Source organism: Coloeus monedula (genome assembly GCF_965178545.1).
Source record: "Coloeus monedula genome assembly, chromosome: 5".
NCBI lineage: Eukaryota > Metazoa > Chordata > Aves > Passeriformes > Corvidae > Coloeus > Coloeus monedula.
In genome coordinates, this window is record NC_138785.1 from 61,161,587 (window position 1) to 61,187,172 (window position 25,586).

The following is a 25,586-nucleotide window of genomic DNA, read 5'->3' on the forward strand; positions in this document are numbered from 1 at the left end:
TATGTGAATGGGTCCTCTGCCACTCTGCACCGGAGCAGCTCTGGCATACGTCTTTATACTGTGGTTGGTTAGAGCTGGAATAAAGTGCCAAAGTCAGCAGCTGAAATAAGTAGAGTAAATCAAGTTAAGAGGGAACAGGACAACATCTTGGAAAAGGAGGGAATACAGGGCAAAACCATTACCTAGAGGTTCAGGGTTAAGATGATGAGATATAAATGCATTGGTATTTCCTGGGTTAATAAAGGCAGACCCTGGTGTGTGACATCATCATCTGATGGCTTTTCATGTTGCCCTGTGCCTACTTGGGCTGCCAGGATGCCACAGATCCTCCTTTCCCCTTGAAATCTACAAGAATTTTATCTGAACAGTCCATGAAGGATCAGATCCTTTACAACAATTCTAAAAAATCTTATGATGATTGTAGGTCATTATGCTGATCAACATAAGTCACATTCATGTGGACATCTACTGGATAAATGTGCTTCAGGCTTTGCAAGACACATGAAATCACAATAATCTGGGTTTAATGAAAATTCCTAAGTGAGCATACACCCTTCTGATTGAGTGACTGGTTAGGTTGCTTTGTTCCCAACATAACTGAAATTTGCCTACAAATTATCTATTTTTTTGATCAAGGCAAGACATTAATTCTAAATTAATAGCTTTATAGTCTCACCTTATGTTGAATTGGTGCACTCTGTAAAGCATTTAAGTGATTTATTTATTAATGTGATCTATTTAACAAATCTAGGAAAAGTGTTAATCTTCCCAGTGAGAATTTTCAGCCTGCATGGCATAAAGATGGGTGTCATGGTTTAACCCCAGCTGGGCACTCAACCCCATACAGCTGCTCGCGCACTGCCCCCATAGCAGGACAGGGGAGAGAATCAAAAAAGTAAAAGTGAGGAAGATCATGGGTTGAGATAAAAACATTTTAACAAGAGAAGGAAAAGCCACACATGCAAGGAAAGTGCAATAAAAGAGCCTGAATTTAAATATGAGGATAATTCCTTCTCTTACTGCACAAACCTTAGTTGTGATGTGCCTGTTCCTGAAGATTTTACTCAGCAGTTTGATTGTCTGGAAGATTCCTCCCTTCCACTGTGGAGATAGAGGTAGTTGGAAGCAAGCAGCTTTCCACCACAGGAGTGCCTGTAGATGTGCTTCTTTCCTGACTCTTGGGGAAACAAGAGAAATGAGCATCTAATGAAAACCCTAGATGTTCTCCTACCCAGAACTCAATGAGGCGCTGGTCAGAGAAGGCTTCTAGGAAAAGAGACAAAGTATTTCACAACTTCCAGGAGTCAGCAAGTCTGTTGGGTTGAAGATTCAGGACCAGAAGATGAGGGTTTCATCAATCTCCCTGCTCCCTTGTTCTTAGGTTTATCAAGAACACTGGAAAAACTAGGCCCAGAAGGAATTAGCAAATGAACAGAGAAATTTTTACCAGTTTGGCTTCATTCTCTTTAAGAAAGGTTTTTCCTTGAACAAAGAAACTATTCATTTATGATGTTATGCCTTCTGAATGCCATCATGGACAAGAAGAGGAATATTCCAAGGCTTGGTGCAACTGGCTGGGGGGAAATAAGTACTTTTACCTTATCATCTGCTGCCTGTGACATATGCAAAGGAGAGACTGCAAAATCTAAACACGCATCTGAAATGCTGTAAAATCAATAGTACATATTGAGGTTATCAAAGCCTCTTCGTAGAATATGTTTTATATTGCCTGCCACTGGCATTATGGTAATGGCTCCTAAGAGCTGCAGTAAGATTAATAATATGGTGTATGATTAAAATAAGGAATTATGCTAAGGAATCGATGTGTACTTTCAAAATTATTAGACATAGGTGGAAACATAGCTGAAAGACTGTCTTCATATAATGTATTGCCAGAACTAACTGCTTTGATTTCTTAAGACTAGATGATGATTGTTTGATCATTTTATTTAAAAAAAAAAAAAAAAGTCTAGGTGTCAAAGAGTTTCCTTATGTCTAAACAAGTGTTATTAACTTCAATTATGGCTGCCAGGTGGAGAACTGTGCAGTTCTTTTACCATGTTTCAAAATATTTCATTTAGACATTTTGGAAAAACATACATCCCTATTCATAACTCCTGTTACTGTTCTGATTTATAGGTTCTGGTCCACTGTAAATCATTCAAAATGAAAAAAATTAAATTTTATGGCATCAAACTTATGTGGCATCGTGCCTGAGCAAAGGGCAGAATGAATGTGATTCTTATACTGCCATTTTCTATTGAACTTAATTTCTTTTTAACACATGGCTGAGATACACATATAGAGAAATGTAGAATATACTTATTCTTTATTTGGACTTTTAATTAAAAATAAAACACTCTCTTCAATAATTTTTTCCCAGTTGTTTATGAAACTTTGACTGCTAAGTAATTTTTTTACCTTTTAAACTATACAAATATTTGCAATTGAAACTCAGAAAATTTTGGTTTCAGGCCATGCACTTTAATTGCTGTGGATGGTTAAATGTATCATTCATTTAACCTGACAGGCTCTTGGAGTAAAAAGGGTCATGATATTGGAAGTGGCATAGGGAAGAGTGGGAAAACTTATCATTTTTAAAAGGAGAAAGGATCTTGAAATATATTAAAATCGTGGCCTGTGTTATCTAGTGTGGAAGAGGTTTTGGATGAGGGGATACATTCTTAAGAGTTCTATATTCTTTGCTTTTCATGTTCCCTAGTAGAATACATCAATGCCAGTGAACATTACTGACCTGGCATGATTCCTGGCTCTGAAGCAGTTCTTTTTTGGCAGAAGAAATTTTTGCTTCAGTTTCTGAGAGTTTCCTGAAAGGCATGATGGCATTATAGGTTTAGATGTAACTTTGACTCGTGCAACAATGCAGGAATTGGTTTTAAACTTTAGTTGAGCTAACAACTAAAGTGATTCTCAGAGACTATATCTCAGTACTTGTCAGAGGTATGCTTTTCAGATATTCACAGATTTGAAACACTAGGAGACAAGACTGAAAGTCTCGAAATGGTGGAGACTCATCTTAGAAACGTGGAATGTGTACCTGACCATATCTCAGATTTCTCTCCTGCCACAAAGCCTCTTGTTTTAATGAGCTTCCCTTTGCTTTAGCTGGGAAACTTGTTCATTGTCTCATCCTGCTCTTCTCAGCCCAGCCAAATCCCCTAAACATATGAATGAGTCCTTAGGACCATCCAGGCACATGAGAATCTGTCAAAACCTTGGAGAGATGCTGTCTACACTTTTATCAGTTGATGGGCACAGTCTTGGTCATGTAACAGATGACCAGGGCCCTTGAGCACTTCCTTGGTGTAGTAAAGTGGTAAATAATGAGTATTTTACAGAAACTGAGATACATCCAATAGCAGACATTCTTGCCTAGAATGAGGTGTGAAAGGCAGTCCCTAGTGACAGAACTGCACATCTCCATACCCAGCCGCCAAACCCTACTCTTTCCACACTGAATGTGGAGAGTCTTTCAACTCTGGGGAATATTTGACTTTAAAGAAAAAATTCTGCTGAAAACTGTGCTAAGAATGCAACAAAATGTATTGTCACAAAGAAAGAATGGCTCAGCCTTGTCTTAACTTGTCTCTATTAAATTAATACTGTCAAATTAATTGTGTCTGATTTTTAAAATATAAGATTGTGGCTTTCTGGTCATGTGCAATTCCATGTATTACTTGTGTTAGTAGAGAAATTTGGAGCCTTTTCTTTTATAGCAGGTATTATTTGACCTCACTTTCATTACATGTAGGTTTCTTTGAAATACCTGTTAAACCTTATCTATAAAATGAAATGAATATTAAAATAACTGATCTCTGTGTTGTAGGTAACAAAAACAATATAAATGTTAACAACATTCCCTTTAAATTCAGAATCAACTATATTAAGTACCTTGAGGTTAAGATTTTAACTTCCTTAGATTTATGGTGAGAATTAAAACATCTCTTTTTACATTTGTAAACACAGTGCTTGTTAGATGAAGGGAATTTCCTTTATCATTAATAGCTCACATTAATGTGATAAAAATGTCTGCACTCTCAATAAATTTTATTCTTATTTTACACAGTTACCACATAAAGTGTTTATCCTTCAAAACTCTCAATAGCACTTTTATATCCTCCAATTGAAATAATAAAGAGCAAAGAATAAGAAGAAACAAATTAATCCTCTCCTGGGAAGCAGAAAGACTAGCATCGCCAGATTTTAAGTTGTAGCATTGATTTGCTAAGCTTAAACACTTTTTTCTCTCTTTCTATGTTTTAAATGGGGAAATGAGTGCCTGATCTTGAAATTAGATTCAAAAATGCCTTCTAGGAAACATCTTTGTGTAAGGGACCTGATACTTCCTTCTACTCTGCATCGCTCTGTTAGCCAGAATGGGCATTTCTGGAAATGGGAAGAGGAGTGAGTTTTATTTATTTTTGTGTGTTTTGATTTTTATAACACCATAGAATGGAGGAAAGGCAAAACTGGATAGGTTCTGTGCCCGCATAGAACTGACTACAAAGTGATCACTCAGCAGCATTTTCCTCAAAAGATCTATCTTTCTGAAAACTTGGTCATGCTAAATTATTTGTATTGATTTCAGGTCTAGATTTATTTGGAGTAAATTTCCTATTGGATACAAAAAGAAGAGTTGTCAAACCTTGTGTTGTACAGGCAGCAACTCACAAAGTCTAAATCCAAAACATTCACAAATTCAGAGAGAATTTGTTGGTGGTCTGCAGAGAGCAGACTGATCAGTCTGTGTGGGGTTTATTTCTGGTTTCTGGCTGCTGTTACATGTGTTCAATTCATCCACTGAGAAATGAAAATGTTCCGTGAAATTATAAAGTTATCTGGAAGCAAGGGGCCAGTGGTACGTAAGATAACCAGACCTGTGTTAAGATCTAAAAGTGCTGTGGAAAAGCAACATTATTCAGAATAATGAGTGAATCAAAGGGATAAAATTGGCATGGCAGAAGACTGATCTTCCAAGGACAGCATGGAGGGAGGGTGAGGAGGAAAAGGGATGATGATGTCTGCGGTCTATAGAAGCAAGTCAGCTCATGTGTGTATCTGTATGGTTGTGTGAGTGTGCATGAGAGACAGAGGAAATAACAGGTGAAGGACTGATTTTTTGGAATTTTTTTTCCCCAAAAATGATATTTCATGTAAGGTGCATGTAACAGTATACCAAAACATACTGCCAGATTTCATTATGTAGTTTGTTTGCTTCATATATGCCTTATTACACTTTTGTAGGATGGAGCCTGAAGAAAATCTCCTCCTTGGACATGACTATGAGAGTAGATTATTGATAGAAAAGAAATTCTCATTTCCTTGCAAAGGTAAAGTAACTAGAGGTTTGTTAAAAGCCCTTTTTCCTCAGGATGTTGTCTAAAGAACTTCTTTTCAAAAGGTGATGAATGAGCCTGGACTTCTCCACACTGTCATGGCCATGTTCTTTTAAAATACTAAGGAAAGCATAAGGCAATAACATAATTTTTTTTTTTTTTTCCTCAGTTTGGAGGATTAACTGCCAAAGGAAGGAGTGACCTCTCATTAATCACCACCATCTTAAATGTCTTCACTTACAGAAGTCAAACCCAAGCCAAACTCAGGAGTTAGTTCTGCTGAGATCTTGTATCAAAGCTGAGACACTTGCCTACTAACTCAGAAATGGCTCCTTGGGCTGTGTCTGATAGAATCAGTAATAAAAAGTTGGTACACTAATTAAAACAAACAAAAAAACTTTCTCAAGGGGTAGTTGCCTGCTTAATATTCTGAATTTAACAGGTTAACACTGTAGGCTATCATTCCCATGAGTTTTTGCAAGCTTGAATACATTATGACCTGGAGGGTCCTCGTGTGGATGTGCCCACCAGGCACATGATGGGATCACAGCCCACAGGACTGCTGGGTGTCACATAGGATCCCTCTGTGCCCTGGGTCGCCTGGAGGTGGGGCTTTTGTCTTTGGCATGAGGGTGTCTGTGGAGGCAGGACAAATGTCCTCAGACCAGACTTGGAGCTCAGTCGTTTTCCTCACTGAGAAGCTTTGCTAAGCCACTGCAGGAACCGCAAGAATTTGGATTCTCTGCCAGTGGGTATGAGGAGTGGGGATCAGAAGTACCACAGACCATGGAGCAACTCCCTCCAGCATCGTTTGCTCTACTGCTGGACTTTTGACACTATTATCTCTGTCTAAATCCTCTCCACAGCTTCCGTGGAGCAGCAACATTAAGTCAGGCAACAGCAGCAAGTTTGCAGCAGTTGTAAGCAGTAGGCAAAGATGCTGATAAGTCAGATTTCACTTTGTTGTGCTGATTTATTTTCCAAATTTTCTTTGAGAACAGAGTACATAATACTGATAATAAGAAACCTTTCATCCCAGTAGAAGGAAACCAGGTTTGTAATTAGGAACATGAGTAAGGTTTAATAGAAAGACCTTTCTCACAGGGGAAAACAAACATGTAGGAAAGAACTTGAAATACAGGCAGATCAAAATTTTAGAGTGGTCCTTTAATAAAAATGGAAGAATTACCTGTGCAAAATAGTAACCATACTCCCAGTCTGCAGCCAGGGAAATGATTAGTTGCTATTGAGTTTGGAAGAATAAGAACCTTTGGCAATATAGCTGTGAAAAAATACATTTTAAAATACAAAAGAATACATGGAAAATATTTTTTTATCTGGGGAACTAGAAATAATACACCTGCAAGTATAATGAATGGCATATTATTGGCACCGCATGGGGCATTGAGCAATTTGTACCACAGTTATAGGTTCTTTCTTGCTATTAATCTCAAATAAAATAAACATCAATTCCAAATCCTTGTATTTCTGGCTCTCATTTATTGTTCACCAAACCTTTTCCTTTGTGTTTTGTCTTTGCCAGCTCTTTCTGTTTCTCTTATGTTACTTGTCCATTCTCTTGGCTGTTTCCCTGGCTGTGCTCCATCGCCTTAGATTACCTTCAAAAAAAAAAAAAAAAAGAAGTATCTCCTGTCCTGAACTCCAAAAGCAGTTGAACATGTACCAGAATGTGGTTTGCTTCACTGATGGCTCTTTTAAAAACACACTAAGTAGCACATACTGGCTTGTAAGAGACTATTGTGCGATCTGAGTAGCATGGGGGAATTCAGTAATGCATTTCATGTATTAGATGTTTATGTTCTTAAAACTTAAGAATTAAGAAAAACAATCAAACAGAACATAAAAAAAGCCTTGCTTCTTCTTTTTGAAATTTACATCTTGGACTTACTCTGTTGCTCTGAGCATATACTTACTCTTGGTATTGTAGCTGTAATGATTTAATTCTTCAGTTTTTATGCAGACTGTGCTTTCTATTTCTAATTCCTTTCAGCAACAAGGAAACTCATTACTTTCTCTCCCCGAGTTCCCACTACTGATTGAACACCATCTGGTGTAAGGTGGTAAGGATGCTGCAGTACTGCTACCATACGTGCTGTGAATTTATGTCCTCCTCTGATGGTACTGCTGTGCCTCTGATTATATAAAAAATTGCCAGAAGTCACCAAAACTGGCTCTGCTGTTCTAACCCTAGAATCAAGCTAGCAAAATGACAGCCAGCTCAGGTACAATGTAGTATGAGTATCTGACACATTGCTCACCCAAGACTAACAAGTGCCAGTGAAAATCAAAAAGCAATGTGTACCCTAGGCAGATGTAAATAACATGTAGTTCAACCACTTAGGCTCTCCAGAGATTTTAAAGAAAGAAGGTTTGAATCTGAATTTCTTCTTTTCCAGGTAACCATGCCAGCCACTGTATGCAGGAAGGGAGACCTAGCACATAGGTTTTGTTTTAAAACATTTATTCATATTTAAACAATTAATTGTTAATAATATTCTTCAGTTTGGTCACCAGACCAAGGAAAAGCACTCTGTAAGTGTTAAACCCCCATGGGTTTAATTACAGCATGTACACATTGGAGTCCCCACTCAGCTGACAGCTCCGTTTCACGATTCTGAGCACTGAAAGGTGTGATCCACTGTGCAGCCCTGAGCTGGTACAACCCCAGTCTTCTTCCATGTTCTGAAACCTGAGGCTATGCCATCAGTAAATTCACTGTCAACAAGGCAGTGACTTCCAGGCAATTGCTTCATAGGCACACACCCTGCAAGGACAGCCTTAAGGACTTTCTATCCAGAGCATATGGTATTACTGAGTCAAAACAAACTTGAGTTCCTTGGTCTGTGGTTGCACAGCACGGTTATTTCAGTCAATAGATAGGAAAAATATGATTTTCAGAATGAGAGTCCTACTATATTAGTCTGGTAAATCCCAGTGTTATGATACAAAAGAAAAACAATGTTCTTGTTATTTCTGGAGGTTTAAGGAGATTGCCATACCCTGGGATACAATGGTACTTTTCAGCTATTAATGCTTCTAAAACTCATTGAAAGCAGTATTCAAATCCAAGAAAGATTACATTGTGTTCTGCATGTATTAAGCAATGTTCTGAGGGTAAATTCAAGGATACAAGTTCTTTTATTTTCAATTAAAAAGAAAAAAGTAAAAAAGATTGGGTTCAGAGCTGTACAGTACTTGAGTAAATCAAATGAATAAAATGCTGAACAGAAAATAAAAACATTCATCTCTATTTTATGACAGAATTCAGGCAGCTGCAGATTAGCAAGAGAAACAGTAGATAGAGAAGATAAATATCTAAATAATTAGATTTGTGCCACCATCAAAGATTAAATTAAAAATTACAAGCAGTTTCCTCAAGGGGAAAACAGAGAAACAAGGACTGCCATAAAAACAAAGTCATAGGGCTATGTACATGGGCTGCATTCTCAGTTGTGCTGATCTGCACAACTATATGAGGTTCCAGTATGTCATGTGGAGGATATGGAGAGGAAAATTAGCAAGTCATTAAGGAAATGACTGGTGAGCAGCTCATGATATACTGCCAACATCAGCTTATTTGCATTGCTGAAGGTTGAAACAGAATGCTACCTGCAGCTTACAAGGAGGGAGAAGGATCTTCACTAATTATTAATCTATTTATACCTGTAGGCTGCAGTGCTGCTCTGATATCATTGTTAGTGGAAATGGAGATAAAAAAGAAGATAAAACATATAAATGGCAGCAATTGACAGTCAAAGATAAGTTAAAGTCATGATCCATTAAAATATGAGAAGATTAAAATTAGCTGTAGGTGTTGTTTACAAACAGCCTTAGCAGGAGACTGAGCAATCTGTGTCTAAGAAGGCTTAACTCCCTTGTTTGAATGCCATTGTTTTGTAGTGGTTTCTTTGCTTTCCTTTTGAGATCAAAGCAAAAATGTTGTAAGATTGTCTCAATCAGAAAAGCATATATGGAGCAATGTGTGTCAGCATAAAGAAGAGATTTTGGTAGGCAGTATGTGAAGGGGGGTGCTGAAATTGGAAACATCAATGTCAAAATACCTTTGATTACTTTTAAAAGTCTGAATGATAATATTATGCAACAGAAAAATGAAGACCTCCTTATTGTAAGGGCTTCTGCAAGGTATCCATAATGATAGTAAGATTTGAATAAGTGATATTTTTCTTCTTTGCCTGGTATAATGTTTAAAACTCTGCTTCTGTTCTTCTCATCCTTGCACATCCTTCACAAATTGTTTATTTTTATGCTGCTTAATTCCCCACTGACTTAAAAAGGTGACCACTGCTGAGGCTGACACAGGCAGAGAAGTTGCATGAGGGGAGTGTAACATTTACCAATTGCCCCACTTCTGAAGACAGCTTGTATGTTCCTCCTTCACATTTGAATTAATTATAGCTGCTCCTCACATAAGGATATCTGTAACCTTTTGCTCAGTGAATACACTTGTGAGGGCATCTGTGCTGATCAATAATTAGTTAAGCACTTTGAAATGTTTTGGCCTGAAAGACACTATATAAATAAATGTAGCATATCCTTCTCAATATATCTCACAATATTTATTCTAGGATTTGATTTGTGGAAGATGCATTCTTTCACAGGGTTGGATTCTTCAGACTGTAAAGCCTATCTGGACATGGATGAGGATTTGTTAGAAATACTATGAACATAGGAGAAAAATCTATTTAATAGGAATTCCTGCACCAGGAAGGAATTAATTTATCCCATTTGCTTTTATGTATAGTACTTGATTTTTGGTTCAGCACTCTTTTCACTTTTTACACTTTTGGAGTTTGTGGGCTATATCCAGGATCTAGGACACCACAGCTCAAGTTCTTCAGCAACTCCACCAGTTTCTCTCACTTAAAAGATAGCTGGTACCCAAGTAGCCTTTTGATCCCTTATTTCAGCTTGCTACAGGCTATTCTCTGCAGAATCCTTTGGTGATCTCTGTTCCTGGTCAGTTCAGCACTGTAAGTTTCCTATTATTTTTTCAGTGTGTCAGCTGCTTTTTCTGCAGCAGTCACACTGACTATAGTATTTCTTTTCCTGGGTTTAGCATACTTCTGCACCCATCCAGCTGTTTCCCTCGTGTCCTATTGAGCCTTTTCTATTAACTGTGTCTTAGAATTTTAATGCTCAAGCCTGTTTCCTGATTTAGTTAAGTCTCAGTTAACCATTTATAACATATTTCTCCTTACATGTGTGGCACAGTTTCGGGTCTCCATTTTGCGCAGGCTTTACGTCTGCTTGGATTTGTGGGAGGTACAATCACTCTTCTCCTGTTTCTGCAAATTTTTCCTTACCAGATTTGTTATCAGTGTCTCTATTATTTGAGCTCATCTGGCTTGTGGACAGACCAGAGGAATCCTCTCAATGAATGTCCCTATAAGATGCTGTGCTTGCTGGCCAAAGGGAACCATAAAAAGCACTTGAATGTTTGAACCCAGCCAGATGTGCCTGTGAGTTAGCAGCACGCACAGTCAAAAGGGTTTCTGGCTAGCATGGAGCCATATTTAAGAGAAAAGTTAAAAAAAAAAAAGTTTTAAAAGGACCTAAGGGAAACCAGTCCAAATTGCTTACATGAGATTCTACTTTTAGGCCACCAAGGAAACAGAAGTGTGTCTAGTTCAGCTCTGGGGTTCATGGGCACAAATATTATTTCCACAAGGCTTATAGTAGAAAAAGTGGATAGACTTGGTCCCACCTGCTGCCACATTGCTCTGTAATCCCCAGGCTGGAACAGGGAATGACTGCGTGGCACCAGGCTATTTGAATTTTATACCTGACTTTACCATATGGTTTCTGCATGATTGGTGGCCTCCTGAGAATGTGTCTCTGTGGCTAAAGGGAAAAAAGTGTACTGCCAAAGACAACACAAATATAATTATGTCCTGGGTTGGTATGAACAGCCTGAGAAAGACATGCAGATCCTCCTGCCCTTGCAAAATTCTCTCATATATTTGGGGGATTTTCCCTATTGTTATGTTCACAAGTCAACATAATAAGTTCCAGATTTTTTTTCTCATTAATTCCACTAAAGAAATTAACTGGGGGGAACATTAAGTGTTTTCTCCTTTCCCTGAATGATGATGCTAAACAGAGCTGTGGCAGCTGTGTTTGCTTGCTGTGTCATCCCTGCTGTGTGCTGCTCAGGCCCAGGAGGCAGGCCAAGTGTTTTCCCTCCAGGAAGGGCTGACATTCATGACAGCAGGATCTTCTCTTACATGTTATGAAAAATATCGAGGGAATAACCAAAACTGCACCAAGATCATGTTCAAATTCCCCTACAGCCTCTCTTCATCTGAGTTTTGAAAGTCACATAGGAACAGTTCATCTGCTTTGGACAAAGCTTGATGAGGACTTTTGGTTGACTAGTTTGTGACTCTATGAAGCAGCCTGGTCTTATTTTCAAAAAAATTCATAGCATTCATCAGAGTACTTTAGGATATCTAATAATATATTCTTAATTTTCTTGACCTCGTCGTGTATGAATAAAATTTCCATTTTAAATGCTCATCAATTTTAATTGGATGTTGACAGGTACTTGTTTTACCAACATGGTTAAACTCATATGTCTTTTTTTTTCAAATATATAGTGTAATTGTGGAAACTGCAAATGTAGCTCATTGAGCTTCATTAGAAAGAGAAGTATTTCACAGCTGAGCATTTTTACACTTGCTTATTAAAGAAAGTGGTAGGTGTTGAAATTTTTTAGAGAAAATCCAGGTGTGCAATCATTATTAAAGTGCCCAACAGTATCAATCTCTCTTTTAATTGCTGTTATTCAAGGTAGTTTTCAAACTGCTTCTCAATGTCAAACCATTTTCCAGAGATATTGACAAATGGAAGTAATATTATTTAAGGTCACAGCTTCTGTCAAAATGAATTCCATATGTCATTAGGTCAGGATTCATTTATGTCAAGGGAAGGGTCTGTTCCTGTAAGTCTTGTGTACGAAGTACAGCCTTATTTCAGACGGAATTTTTTTGTTGGCTGAGTTACATAAAGACTGGAACATCAAGAGTTAATAATACACAATCTCAAAATGAACACTGTTATCAGTAAGGGTTAAAGGATCTGCTCCTTGTTTCTGACCCGATGTTTTACTTCAGCCTATAGAAGCCATAGGTAACACTCCAAGTAAATCATATTAACAGGTTCCCCAAAAGCGGTCAAATTACACAATTACTTAAGAAAACCCCTGGGTACTTGTGTGCATATAGTGTGCTGTATCAATGCAAAAAAGACAGCAAGAAAGACTAAAAAAGCTTTACTTTTTATTTTGCCAATGAATCTGTTGCACTTTGCAACGTTTAAGTGGGCTTATACAACATAAACATTTGGGACATTTAACATATCAAGCTCAAATAAAAATGACACACAGACCGTTCACTTCTGAAGTTGCCTTGTGTTCAGTTATTGGAACACTCAATCTCTGTGGTTTCCAAAATATTATAAGTATATATTCCAGATTAAACTTTCTGTTTTCCTCAAGGTGGTGTTGCTTTTCAGTCCTCAATGGCTTGGTTTTTACCTAAAGAATCAGGTCCTATCAGCGAAATCAAAGGCGATTACACAGCTCAGTAGTCATTTAGGATTTCTGTGGCTCAATTAAGCATGTATAGCATGCCACAGCCACTGAGACTCTGTTTATTCAGTGCAAGTGCTCTGTAATTTATTTAAAATAATCCATCTTTAACAAATAAAGAGGCCATTGACTGGCCATTGCTGCAGGCATCCATTTAAATGCTGCCTTCTTGATGGTCTGTTTTGCTGGTTTAAGTTAAATACCTGACAAAAGTGATTCAGTTTTTGGGAAATAAGATTTGCATGCATAATGTTTATTTTATTTTACACCAGTAATCAGTTAGAACATCTTTTTAACAGTTTGACCATTAAAAATGATTAATGCTATTCATTTTGATAGCAACAGGTTGTGATTGCTAGATCTGTGTGCATGTGTGAGTGTACGTGTGTGTGTGTTTACAACTTCTCAGGAACTGTGTCTTTATGACACTTTACGAATCATGTTAGACCTATTACTGTATATATTTATTGGAAATTAGATTAGATAGCTATGTCCAGTGGCAAAAACACTTTTCTTTCTCCATGTGCAGCTTGCATTTTTTTTTCTTTTCCCACTTGGTTCTTTCAGAAATGAGTCATTCATCTAAGCAACACCAGCAAGCTGCCACAAAGACTTGCCAGTACTAGTGAATCTTCTCTGAGAATCAAAAGATTTCAGTATAAGTTCCTGGTAAGTGCTGTTACTTGTTGCACTGGAAACATGCCCAACCCAGAAGAAGCTTTTTCTCTGTAACAAGAAACAGCCATTAAAAACCATCTTGGGAATAGAGTAAAGTACAGTGCTAAATTTCCAGTGGAAAGGCAATAGAGAAGGCTATTGGTTAAAGGGCTGCTTCTTAGGGTTAAGGATAAATAAAACTCTGGTAGCCACAATGGCACCTCCTGTCCAGCAGCCACACAGTGTAGCTGTGTCTTGTCCTCTTTTCAGACTTAAAAAAGAAAAACAACCCACTAAGAACAACCCCAACCTTAGAGGAGGTGAAACTAAGCTGTTTGTGTTATTGAATAATGGCTTTTTAATGGTAGTTAAACAGAATCATGGACAGCACTCAATATTTCTTTATGTAAGCATCTAAAGAGAGTATGTCACAAGTTCACAGAAGAATTTTAAAGTCAGAGCAGCACGTGTTTTGTTGCAGTAAGTTTATTCTCACATTATTTATTCTTTTTGTTTTCCTACAGAAACCTCATTAATAGTTCATTTGTACCCGCTTAGATGAGAATAATTTTTCAAGGCATGCTGTTTGAAGAATAGCTAATTCTATTTTAAACATGAAGATTTATTCCAGAGCCCTGGAGACTGTAACACATTTATAGTCACTTGGGTTGCCATGTTTTCAAAGGGAGCTGTGTTGTACCTAAAGTTGAAGAACTCATCTGGCTTAATTTCACATTTCAGCTGCACAGAGCAATCTAGTCAGTACCTGCTCATCTGGAAATAAGACAATGCAACAGACATTCTGTCTAGCATAAGACATTAATACACATAGTCAATGACCTTATTTTTAATAGTTGATCACAGGCATAGGACTGGAGTTGTGGAAGAGCAGTGAAAACTACCTTACAGCTTTGGGGATGGTCTAAGTCAGCCTTGATTTTGTAAGGAATTCTAATTTATCTTTAGTTCACAGACTGAACTAATTTATCTTCAGTTTTGTCTTTTGAATGTTAAATGTCTCTTAAAAATGGTTTGCTGGACTTTTAATATTCAGTCACTATCTTGTGTTCAACATGCAGTTGAGGAAACGATTTTATTTTAAGACATTAAATCAACCAGCATGGCAATACTACAAGCTAAAGAAGCACTAGCTCCTCATTTAGGACTCATGATTGTACTGATGATTGTGACTAAGTTGTAGCTGCACAGATAAAACTGAGGCAACAAGATTTTATAGGAAACAATCACACATTTGGCACTGGCGAAGCTGCACATGGAATTGTGCGTTAAGTTTTGGGCCCCTCACGACAAGAAAGACGACGAGGTGCTGGAATGTGTCCAGAGAAGGGCGATGGAGCTGGGGAAGGGTCTGGAGAACAAGTTCTATGACAAGTTGTTGAGGAAGCTGTGAGTGTTTAGCCTGGAGGAAAGGAGGCTCGGGGGGACCTTGTCACTCTATAACTACCTGAAAATAGGCTGTAGCCAGGTGAGGGTCAGTCTCTTCTCCCAGGTAACAAATGACAGATAGGACAAGAAGAAAGGGCCTCAAGTTGTTCCAGGGGAGGTTTACACTGGATATTAGGAAAAATATTTCCATGGAAGGTGTTGTCAAGTGCTGGAACAGGCTGTCCAGGGAAGTAGTTGAGTCACCACCCTTGGAAGCATTTAAAATATGTGAAGGTGTGGTGTTTAGGCACGTGGGTTAGAGGAGGATTTGGCAATGTTGTGTTGACAGTTGGACTCGATGATCTTAAAGGTCTTTTCCAATCTAAACTATTCTCTGATTCTGTGAAATACCTGAGAATGAAACCTCTATCTCATCAGTGGACATAGAAACTATGCAACAAGAAACATGAAGGTGAAGGGTAGCCTGAAATCCTGTCTTACTGACACTTGCCTAGTGCTCTCCTCTGCCTTGGTGGATACCAATCCAAGTTTTCTATCCCACCCAGGAGGGTGTCCTGGCTGAGAAGCACAGGAGGATGGGACCTGAAGCCTGATCAAGCTGAGGCAGGAAACACCCACGAATCTCTTCAGCTTGGAGGGTGTGTAAGACAGACCTCCACACATGTTGGGAGCTTCCAGGTTACACAGACGTGCAACTGGAATATTTAGGTGTCTCCAGGACTTGAAGAGAGTCGAGCCTGTTCAGATGCAATTTAGGATTTAGGTACTAAATTTCTGCTTTGTGTAAACTACCCTTTGATCTCAAAATCTACTGGCATGGAAGTGTTTCCTCCAGCCCTTAGAACACGGAGAAGCTGAGATACCAGATACTGAATTAATTGTCTAAGGTCACATGAGGCAATGAGGGAAATATGGAGCCAAAAAAAGGTGACCTAACTCTAAGCCTCATGTCCAGTGTGTGGGATGATGATTCTATGCTGAATGGGATCTTTGTTTGGGTGACGAAATGTAGTAGCCCAAGAAAAGGTAAGAAGGCTTTAGGAGCACAGATTTCCTTTGCACTTATAATTCAGAATGTTGTTTTTCATTCACAGTGGTGCAAATATATTACCCTGGTGAGAAACCAGGGAGAACAGGAACTATAGAGCAGGAGCAAGCCTGTGGGTATATGTGGGGAGCAGAAACAGAAATTATGCTGTATAAGGTATTGGAGGACTTCCAAGTATTTTTATTCATTATTACTATTTTTATGTGAAAGAGAACAGCCTTCCAGGCTTGGCTGGTTAGCCTTGGGTAGGGATTTTGGCAAGTTTTAGTCCAAATCCATGTTTGAGTGTATGTGTGTGCATATGTGCTCATGGTGCTTGCATGAGGTCCAGAATGTGCAGTTTTTTATCTGCTACTGCTCACATTTACCTGTTCCACCCTCTTCTGTTAGTGCAACAAGCCTTTTTTTAGTCATATGACATTCAACTTCCAAGCTTACTAGTATTTTTAGACAGAAATTTGTTGGATAGACCTTTTTTTATCAAAACACATGTAAAAATACCAAACTAAGCGATTAAAGGATATTTTAAACCTGAGTTTTTTATATGAAAATATGAAAGCATTTTTATTACATCAGCTAGGGTAAAAGTGCTGATTTTTTTAAAAATTTGTTAATGCTTCATCTGAGTTTATGATACTTAGAAAAAGGCAAGAACAAATATTTCTGTGACACATTAAAAAATTTAATTTAACAAAAAATGTTATTGGTAGAACTTTTTCAGAAATCTCCCCAAACTGTTGTTTGATAATCATTGTGTGTAGGCATATTAATGACTGAGATTTTCAAGGAAAATATATGTAATCCTGTACCTAAGTTGATGGAAAATTTTTATTTGTTGGATGTTACTTGTTTATTGATTTGTGATATATTAGTTGCACCGTGAAAATTCAGAGAGTCCTAAAGTTTCCTGGTAGCAAACCATAATATGATATTTAACTTGTTTTGCGGAATGAAATGAAATTGTTTTACTAGAAAAGGCAGATTTTATGTTTTAAGTGACTCATAAAGTGAGGTAGAAAGGGGACTCTCCTTTCATTAGTCACATTTTAGAAGTAAGAAGCAATTGGAGAAAGTTTTATCCAGCTGTACAGGCTAGACTTTGACTTTGACCTTTAGTTTATTGCTTTGTTGATGTTATTTTGTGATATTGATGTTAATTTTAAGTGGATTTTAATAAAAACATACTCTAGCCATTATATTTAAAATAGTCTCTTAAAGTGATAGTCATCTGTAAGCAGAATTCCAGTCCAAGAGCTGGAGAGTGCTTATGTCCCTAGCAGGACTCTGAAAAGCAATGTCAATTTTTGATGAAATAAACTCACAATAACTAAGTACAAATTTCATGGCTTAGTGTTTGTTGAGTTTTTAGATTTTTTAAAATTTTGTCACTGTTGCAACGAGATGGGAATAAACATTGTATAATTCCAGAAATGTGGTGCAAATGCAACAGAGAATGAAAACCGAGGCTGCCTTGCTGACAGGCTGGGGTGCTTAAGATGAAAAGTTCTTCAGGTCTTCCCCAGGCGGGAGAGACGGGTGGAGGATGCAACTGACCTTGGGTGAATTGAAAGCTCTTCTTTGGACATGGTTTGTGGCATGAAAGCCTTTGTCATTTAGGACTGTGATGTTAATGAGTACCAGCTGCTGCAGTGAGGCTTCCCTTGTGGCACCAGGGTCTCTGTCAGCATAGGATCTTGCTGGTGTGAGTAAAGCACAGTGCTGAGCACCTGTGGCTGGTGAACACAAACTCTTCCTCCTTCCAGCAGCCTTCCAGGCAGCTTTGTGTGATATTATGTGGCAAAGCAGTTGTGAACCAGTAGGAATGCACTTCAGGAGCTTATTTCAATAATTACATAACTACAGCTGAATTGCTACCATGATTTGGGAGTGCTTGTGTTCTCCCTACAAAACATAGCAACATAAGGAGCATCAGCTTCCTATAATGACCTCTAAAACACTTTTCTCTGTAGCAGCACACAAAGACCAAATTTAGTAAGAGAAAATACATCTGCTTGCTTTTTTTTTTATTTTTTCATTGCAGAAACCTGGTGGAGACCCTGGGGATTTACCATTATGGATTACTTTGCTAGGGATTCTACAGCATTTCAAGCTGAGGCACCTGGAGTACCCAGATGGATCCCTTCAGGTACACAAGACAAAAGAAAATGGAGTGTGAAGGCAATTTCAGTGTCTTTACTTTTTCCCAGTATTTGCAAATCAGTCATCCTTTAAAAATATTTAAGGAAGGGCTGATCTGTTAAGCAAATATCTCAGGGTCCAGTGGTTTGATTAACCACATGTTTATCCTCAAAAAAACATATCACATGTAAAGGGAGCCTGGAATAAATTACCTTAACTTTGTCAATAGCTACAGTGGAGGATCTGTCCCACTGTGTATGTCCACATCTTCTGTGGAGTCATTTAAGATGTGTGAGTATGGAAGCTTAAGACACTGTTGTAAAATTGTACGTGTCTAATTACCCAACAGTGGTATTACATTTAATAAGAGAGTGAATTATGTGGAGTTGTCATGTTTTTCAAATGTAAATATCATCATTAAGAGAAAGTCAAGACATGCAGCACTGGTGCTTGCTCATCACAGCTAAATAAGAAAGCGTAAAAGTAACACAAAAAACATGGTTAGAAAGCAGGCAGTTAAATCTGATTTTAACCAAAACTGTCACTAATAAGTTGCTTACAGCTTCTCATAGAGGGTTGTTTTGGAAGGAAGGGCAATTTCTTTCTCTCTCTCAAAACTCTACTGCCAGCCATCTGTTGATAATTATTGTCCAGTCTCTGCTGAGAACTTGTGATATTTAATATTTCCTCACCACTTGAACAAATAAGCAATAATAACTGCAAGGTACTTGACCACAGGAGTAGAAAGGCATATAGCATGAAAGAGTCAGTGTACACCTTGGTTTTTGAAAACAAATCAGTTTTCTATTTTCTATTTTTGATAAAGACAAATCTGAGATCCTGGGAACTTGGAAAATAGGTGAGTTGCACCGTGTCTCCGGAAAAAAAAAGTTTTTAAAATTGCCCATTTTTGTTTGTCTTTCTTATTTTTTTTTAATTTATATTATTCTTTCTCATAGAAAATTTTGGGCAATCTATCTGTGTATTGAATATTTATAACAAGCAAGCTGGAAATATCTCAGGTTTTGCAATGTTTAGTCTTTTAAGTTGTCAGTGAGTAGAGATCTAATTTAGAAATGATCTCCGAACTTGTACAATAAACTGTAATTGCTGTCCTAGCTCTTTTTCTTGAATAATATTAATAATACATGCTAATAAACTACGCTTCTATTTAAAGAACTTGGATTTTTACAAGTAACTACTATCTAAACCTAATTACATCTGTGACATGATAGCGTCTAACCTTATTTTATAGATGATCTGACAACAAAATATTTGTGTTTAAGCTTTCACAGCCTGACATTTCACTGCCTCTGGAATGACATCTCCTGTTGATGACATTACTCAGCAGTCTCAAAGACCCAAATCCAAGGTTTTCCAAAGCTGCTTCTGGACCCATGACTTCCGAACTCTTCTAGTCCTAGCACTCTGAAAAGCTATGCCCTATCAAAGTGCCACAGAGAGAACACACTGAGCTGATAGAAACAGTGCTTGTTGCTTTTGAATATGTGGCTTAGGATGATTTGACTAAAATCTCAGCAGACTTATCCATTGAAATACAGGTATTATGAATATCTTTTTCTTATTGTTTTGGTTTTCTTCAGAGGATTCAGCAGTACCAGCCTGAGTGCTCTCAAAGCTGCTGAAAGTAAGCCTTGGTTGCAGCTCCCTCCATCTCTAAGGTGGTTTCCCAAGCAGTAGTGCTGGAACCTTTCCCTGCTCACTCTCACATCCACTGCCTGTGCACAGGCTGATCTCCCTAACCCCATGTACAAATGGCAGAGCAAAAAAATTCCAGGAATGCCAATTTTTTATTCTTATTTGAGTATACATTCCATATAGTTGCCAGGTGCTAGTACTAAACCCCCTCTCCTTAAAAAACCTTTAAATTTTATGGGTGTTTTATTATCAAATTGAAAATAAAAGCACTGAACAGGAAATAGTAATTCTTAAAGGTTCATGCAAAATCAATTATACTGCTTCATAATGAAAAACGAACCACAGGTCCATGTTAGGGAGTGAATTTCTTAACAGATACCAAACCCACAGCACTTATTTCAAAGAAATTTATTAGCTAATGTGATTCTTGAAAGTTGTTTACATCACTGAACATTCACTTTCCTTCCATAATTTCTTTTCTTACTGTTTTAAAAAGGTGAACAAACACCAAAGAGTCAACAAAATTACAAAGTTATCTGCTTGTCACAGATCAAGGATTTTTTCTGTTTATGTGTTTTCCTTGATTATTCTGGAGAACCAAAAATTAAACATTCTTGGGACATTATGAAAACCAACACAATTAAATAAATAGGAATAAGATAAGGGGTTGATTAGAACACATGAGAGACTGGTTTCAGTCCACGCTACCTTTTCTTTTTGCTGTTGGAATGTAACAAATATTAACTGCTACTGCTCTGCTGTACTTCATTACATAAATATTTGTGTAAATTCACACTGTGAATATATGAAGTGCTTTGATGGCCAAAGAGGAGAGTTTCCCCATCTGCTGGTTTCTTCTTTATATGAAGAAACAGCACTGTACGCACTGACCGAACTTTCACACTCATGCTGTTCAGCATCAGCTTGAGTTCTCAGTTCTCTTTTTTCCTCCTTCATAACTGGTTTACTTACCAAAACCAGCTCTTTTGCTGTACAGCAATTCCTAAGTAAGTGCTCTGAGCCAGCACTATGAAATTCAGCAATTTTCCTGCTGATCTGGAGGTCTTTCTATGCCTCACTTCCTTAATAAGATTAATTGATATACCATGCAAAATTCCAAGAAACTGTACATATTCCCAACTGTGACCTCACTAAGCCCTGAAAGAAGAGAGTGTTTGAATATGGGGAATTTTAATACTCTACTATGCTCTGCTTCTAGCAATGAGTGCTTTTTTCCCTTATGTCAGTTTTGCAAAAGTGCTAGTGGCAATATGTGTGCAGAAATCCACAGGGAATTTTGTATTAAAGTATTTGTTTATAGTTGTACATGTACTGAATCTATGCCTTCCCCTCAACAATAGTGTTCGTATATCTCAGGTGTCAAGGCAATAAGCAAAACCTTTTCTCTCTTGTATAAACGTTGTTGTAGCCATGGCAGTTAAGGACATCAAAAGAGAAAATATTGGCATAATAAAAGATGTCACCTACTTCTGCAAGCTTTGCTTCTTATTATATACTTTGACAGAGACAAGAACCTTCATTAGATCACTTTTCTGTGTTCTTGTTCCACTTACAACACAAAAAAAGAAAAAAGAGCTATGAGCCTTTAAAAACAAAAAAAAAGGAAAAAGTAGATTTATAGTGTTATCTTTCACTCAACATTGACTCAGGTGAGCTATTCACGATGAAAAAATGCTTAAAATATTTGGCTTTGCTTTCCACCAATATATTTCCTTTCAGAAGTTCATTTTTTTTATAACTATTCATTTATTGGAGTAGTTTAGGAGGCAAATTAGTCATGTTATATTTGACATCTCTTAGTTTTATAGCCTCATCATTATACAGGGAAAGACATTTAGCTGAAATTGGTATATTAATCTGTATTTTAAAACAAGGAAGATGGGAGCAAAGGAGCTTTGCTTTGAAGGGCTTGTGAAAAGTTTGTAAAAGGTTTGTAAAAGTCCATACATTGCAAAACACTCTCATATGGACTGGAGCAATTGATGTCTAGATTTTTTTGGGGGGTCTTTCATGATTGCTATGATATGAATCCGATCCAATGGCTACATACCAGACTATTGGGATGGTCGGTAAAAATTTGCTGTGGCTTTCCAACAAAACTGAAACTACAGTAGTGGCGCCTAACAAATCCTCCAGTCAGATCTAGAGAGCAGCAAAAACTTCAGTTTATCTCAACAAACACTTCATGCTTTTTGTTAAAATAAAAAAAAAAGAAATGTTTTGATACAAGTCAGCCATATAGAATACCTTGCTGTACATCTCTAATGGTTCATATCTTTGTGCTGCAGAATAGCAAGCATTGCCAGGTTTGGTGGATGTTATGCACTTAGAATCCAGTATTTAATGGAATGACATAGCTATATCTGGATTTAGAGACCTCATGTGTACTAAAGGGTTTAGCTAATAGAATTCAGTCCTCAAATTCAGACTCATTTTGTTCCTAAAAAATTAAATGCCTTTTTTCCCCTCCTTGAATTTGAATATTTGTTTAATTTGAAAGAGGTACTCTTTCAAACTGAATTGTTTTTGAAGGCACTCATAGCACTACCTATTCACTTTCCTGGATTTTTAATCACAATATCTTGCTTTCAGTTTACAGAGGGAAACTCAGACTGAGCCAATTTGGAGCCCATACTGTGAAACCTGGAGTGCTTCCAGTTCTTGATGAATGAATTCTGTCCTGTTCCCTCATGACTTAGAGGAACTGAGTTCTTCACTCCATGGAAGGGCAAATCAAATAGGGCGACCAACAGGAGGTTTCTGGTATCTCCAAAGGTCCCTGATGTGGTCAAGCAGGGAATAGGAAAGATGGACATGCTGTGGGAGAAATATTACACAGGTTAGATATTGCTGTAATTCCTGTGGCCAGGTGTGGAAAAACAGTCCTGTGAGACCTCTCATGTCATCCAATGCGTTTCTGTGGTGGGTTGTGCCAGGCTAGCAGCCAAGCACCCACAATTGTTCTCTTAGCTCCTTCCTCCTAATCGGATAAATAAGAGAATAGGTGGAGAAAAAATGAGAAAACTTGTGAGTCACAATAAAGACAGGTTATTAAGTGAATGAAAGAGAAAAAAGCCCCACAAGTGACACAAACACAATCATTCACCAGCCCCACGAACAGACCAATGCCCAAACATTCTCTGAATGATGGCTACCATGGAAGTAGAAAGACAAAATCCTACTCCTCCTTCTGCTATCCCAGTCCTACTGTTGAGCATGACATTGTACAATCTGGACTACTCAATTTGTGCAATTAGACTCAGCATAGATGGTGGTGTCAACTCACAGTCCATTGTGCTCCTGCAACCCAGTTGCTGGACAGAGCATAACGATAGTGGGAAAAAGAGAAAGGCTTGGTGCTGTGCAAGCACTGCTGAGCAACAGGCAAAATGCTGACATGTTATCAACACTGTTTTAGTCCTTCTAAACAGCACCATACAGGCTGCTATGAAGGAAGTTACTTCCACCCCAACCAGACCCAGTACAGGTCACTTGGAATTCAGACACCAGCTGAGGCAGGTGTGAGGATTGCCCTGTTCCAAGTTGCTCCTGAGTAACCAGGAAATACTGGTGACATGCTTGAGACAGATTTAGGTACTCAAAATCCATTTTAGCAAAATAAAAATCTCATTAGATATTTCTTTGAGGATACTGGTGTAGTATGTTTTGATCTAGGATTGAAAAGTGAGTAGCAAATAAGAGAAAGATGAAAAATAATTTTGAACAGTTACACATTCAGTGGGTACCATCTAAATGTGTACTCAATGAGCTCAGGTGCTCTGAAAAAGGGCTATTCAAGTAAATAAGGAGAGAGCAATACAGCATTTATATAATCAACTTAATTCTGCCTAAGTTTAGTGTTCAATTTTGCAGCTTTTAAAAATATTATTTCAAGTCAACTTTTGTTTGTGTAATACTTATTCTTACAAGGACATCAGGCAGCTTGATATAAATTATATTTCTAAAGTGATAATCTTGGATGAAATTAGTGGCTTTAGAAAGGAAATTGTTTTTGTAGCAGGAGATAGATATGAAGATATATGTTTTTATATCATGAGAAATTTGAATAAATAGTCTAACTTTGAGGTTTTAAGAGAAATATTAGCACTTCTCAATGTTCTGATAGAAAGACGGCTAGTGCTATTTTCATTATGAAAATTATTACTGAGTAATTAAATATTTTAAATCTCTTGTGAATTTGTTTATTCCTCCATCTTATTTGGACAGTAGAATGTGTCAGCTTTTAATACAACTGATAATCTTTTTCAGACTGATTGAGGATCATTAGCTACCCAAACCAAATTATGAGTAAATGTTTCTAGAATGGCATACCAATCTCTAAAATTTCTAGATGAGAAGGGCCATTTTAACATACATTCTAAGTTTCACATTTCTATTTTCATGTTTTAGTTAGAAGGAAAATTTAAAAAGCCTGAATGACTCAAGAATCAATCTAGTATGGAGTGTAAACAAACAGCAGAGCAGCCTCTGAGGCATCTATCAACAGAAACAACCAACTAATGCCACTACATTCATTTTAGGAGCCAACCCACAAGTCTAGGTGCTACTGCTGGAAAATATATAATGCAGCTTCACATCAGGATCCTAGAGCTGCCAAGCATATCTCCAGAGTAACTTTAACAGTGATTGCACTTGATGAAGGAGGTAGAGGAAGTATAATCATGTGCCAGCAGCACCAGGAGGATAAGACCAATATTGAAGTTAAATACATTTATGTGGATTCTTATGCAGCCATTAAAGAGCAGTTTTTCATAGGATGAGCTTTGTCTGAAAAAGTCTCAGGTGTTTCCGCTTAATGCTGGTCTCTTTTTGTAAATATGTAGGCTTTTAATTACAACAAGGAGGCTACCTCACAAGGAAATGTCTGAAAGTCAGTAAATCCCATAATCATGAATTGCCTCTATGATACCATGCTAGCTGCTGAAATTCCCAGATGAGAAGGGCTATTTTAACATGCATAAGTAGTTTCACATTTTTGTTGGAAAGAGAAGTAGGAACTTAACTGAGAACGGGGGAGGAGAGTTACAGGCTGCAGTCCTAGAGATTGTGATATTGTAACAGTCAATATTGACTGAAGAAATGTACTTTATTTCTGTCTTTTATTTAAATTATCTAGTGCTTGAAGTGAACACCCACTCCACTGCGATCGCAGACAGCAAACAGATGTCTAGCCCAGAAGAGTCTACAAAGCAGTTCCATATGTTCCCGCTCTTCAGAACTACATTTAAAAAACAAGTCGGAGCTTGTTAAAGAATTTCTGTCCAATTTTATCTTTCTATCACAATATATGAAATCCATAACTGTTCAGGCAGTGAAACCCAAACCAAGTATTTTTATTCAGGCCTATTTTGATGCTAAAGTAGCCTTCCTGTTTCTGTTTTGTGCAGCAATGCGTCTCTATCTATGGAGTGCATGCTCTGCATGGGAGCTGTTGCCAAAGTTCCTCTTTTTAGCCTCTTCTGAGAAAGACTTGGTAGGAATGAAGCACTGAATTGGGAGAAAAAAAATACTCTCCTGGAAAGAAAGTGAGGGGGAAGCCATCTGAGAAATGAAGCTGTGCTAGTTTTAGTCTTGAGTGCATAAACAAACCCATCTAAATCTGAGTAGGGAACCCTGTTCTGCAAGCAGAAATTCTCAGATTGTCCTC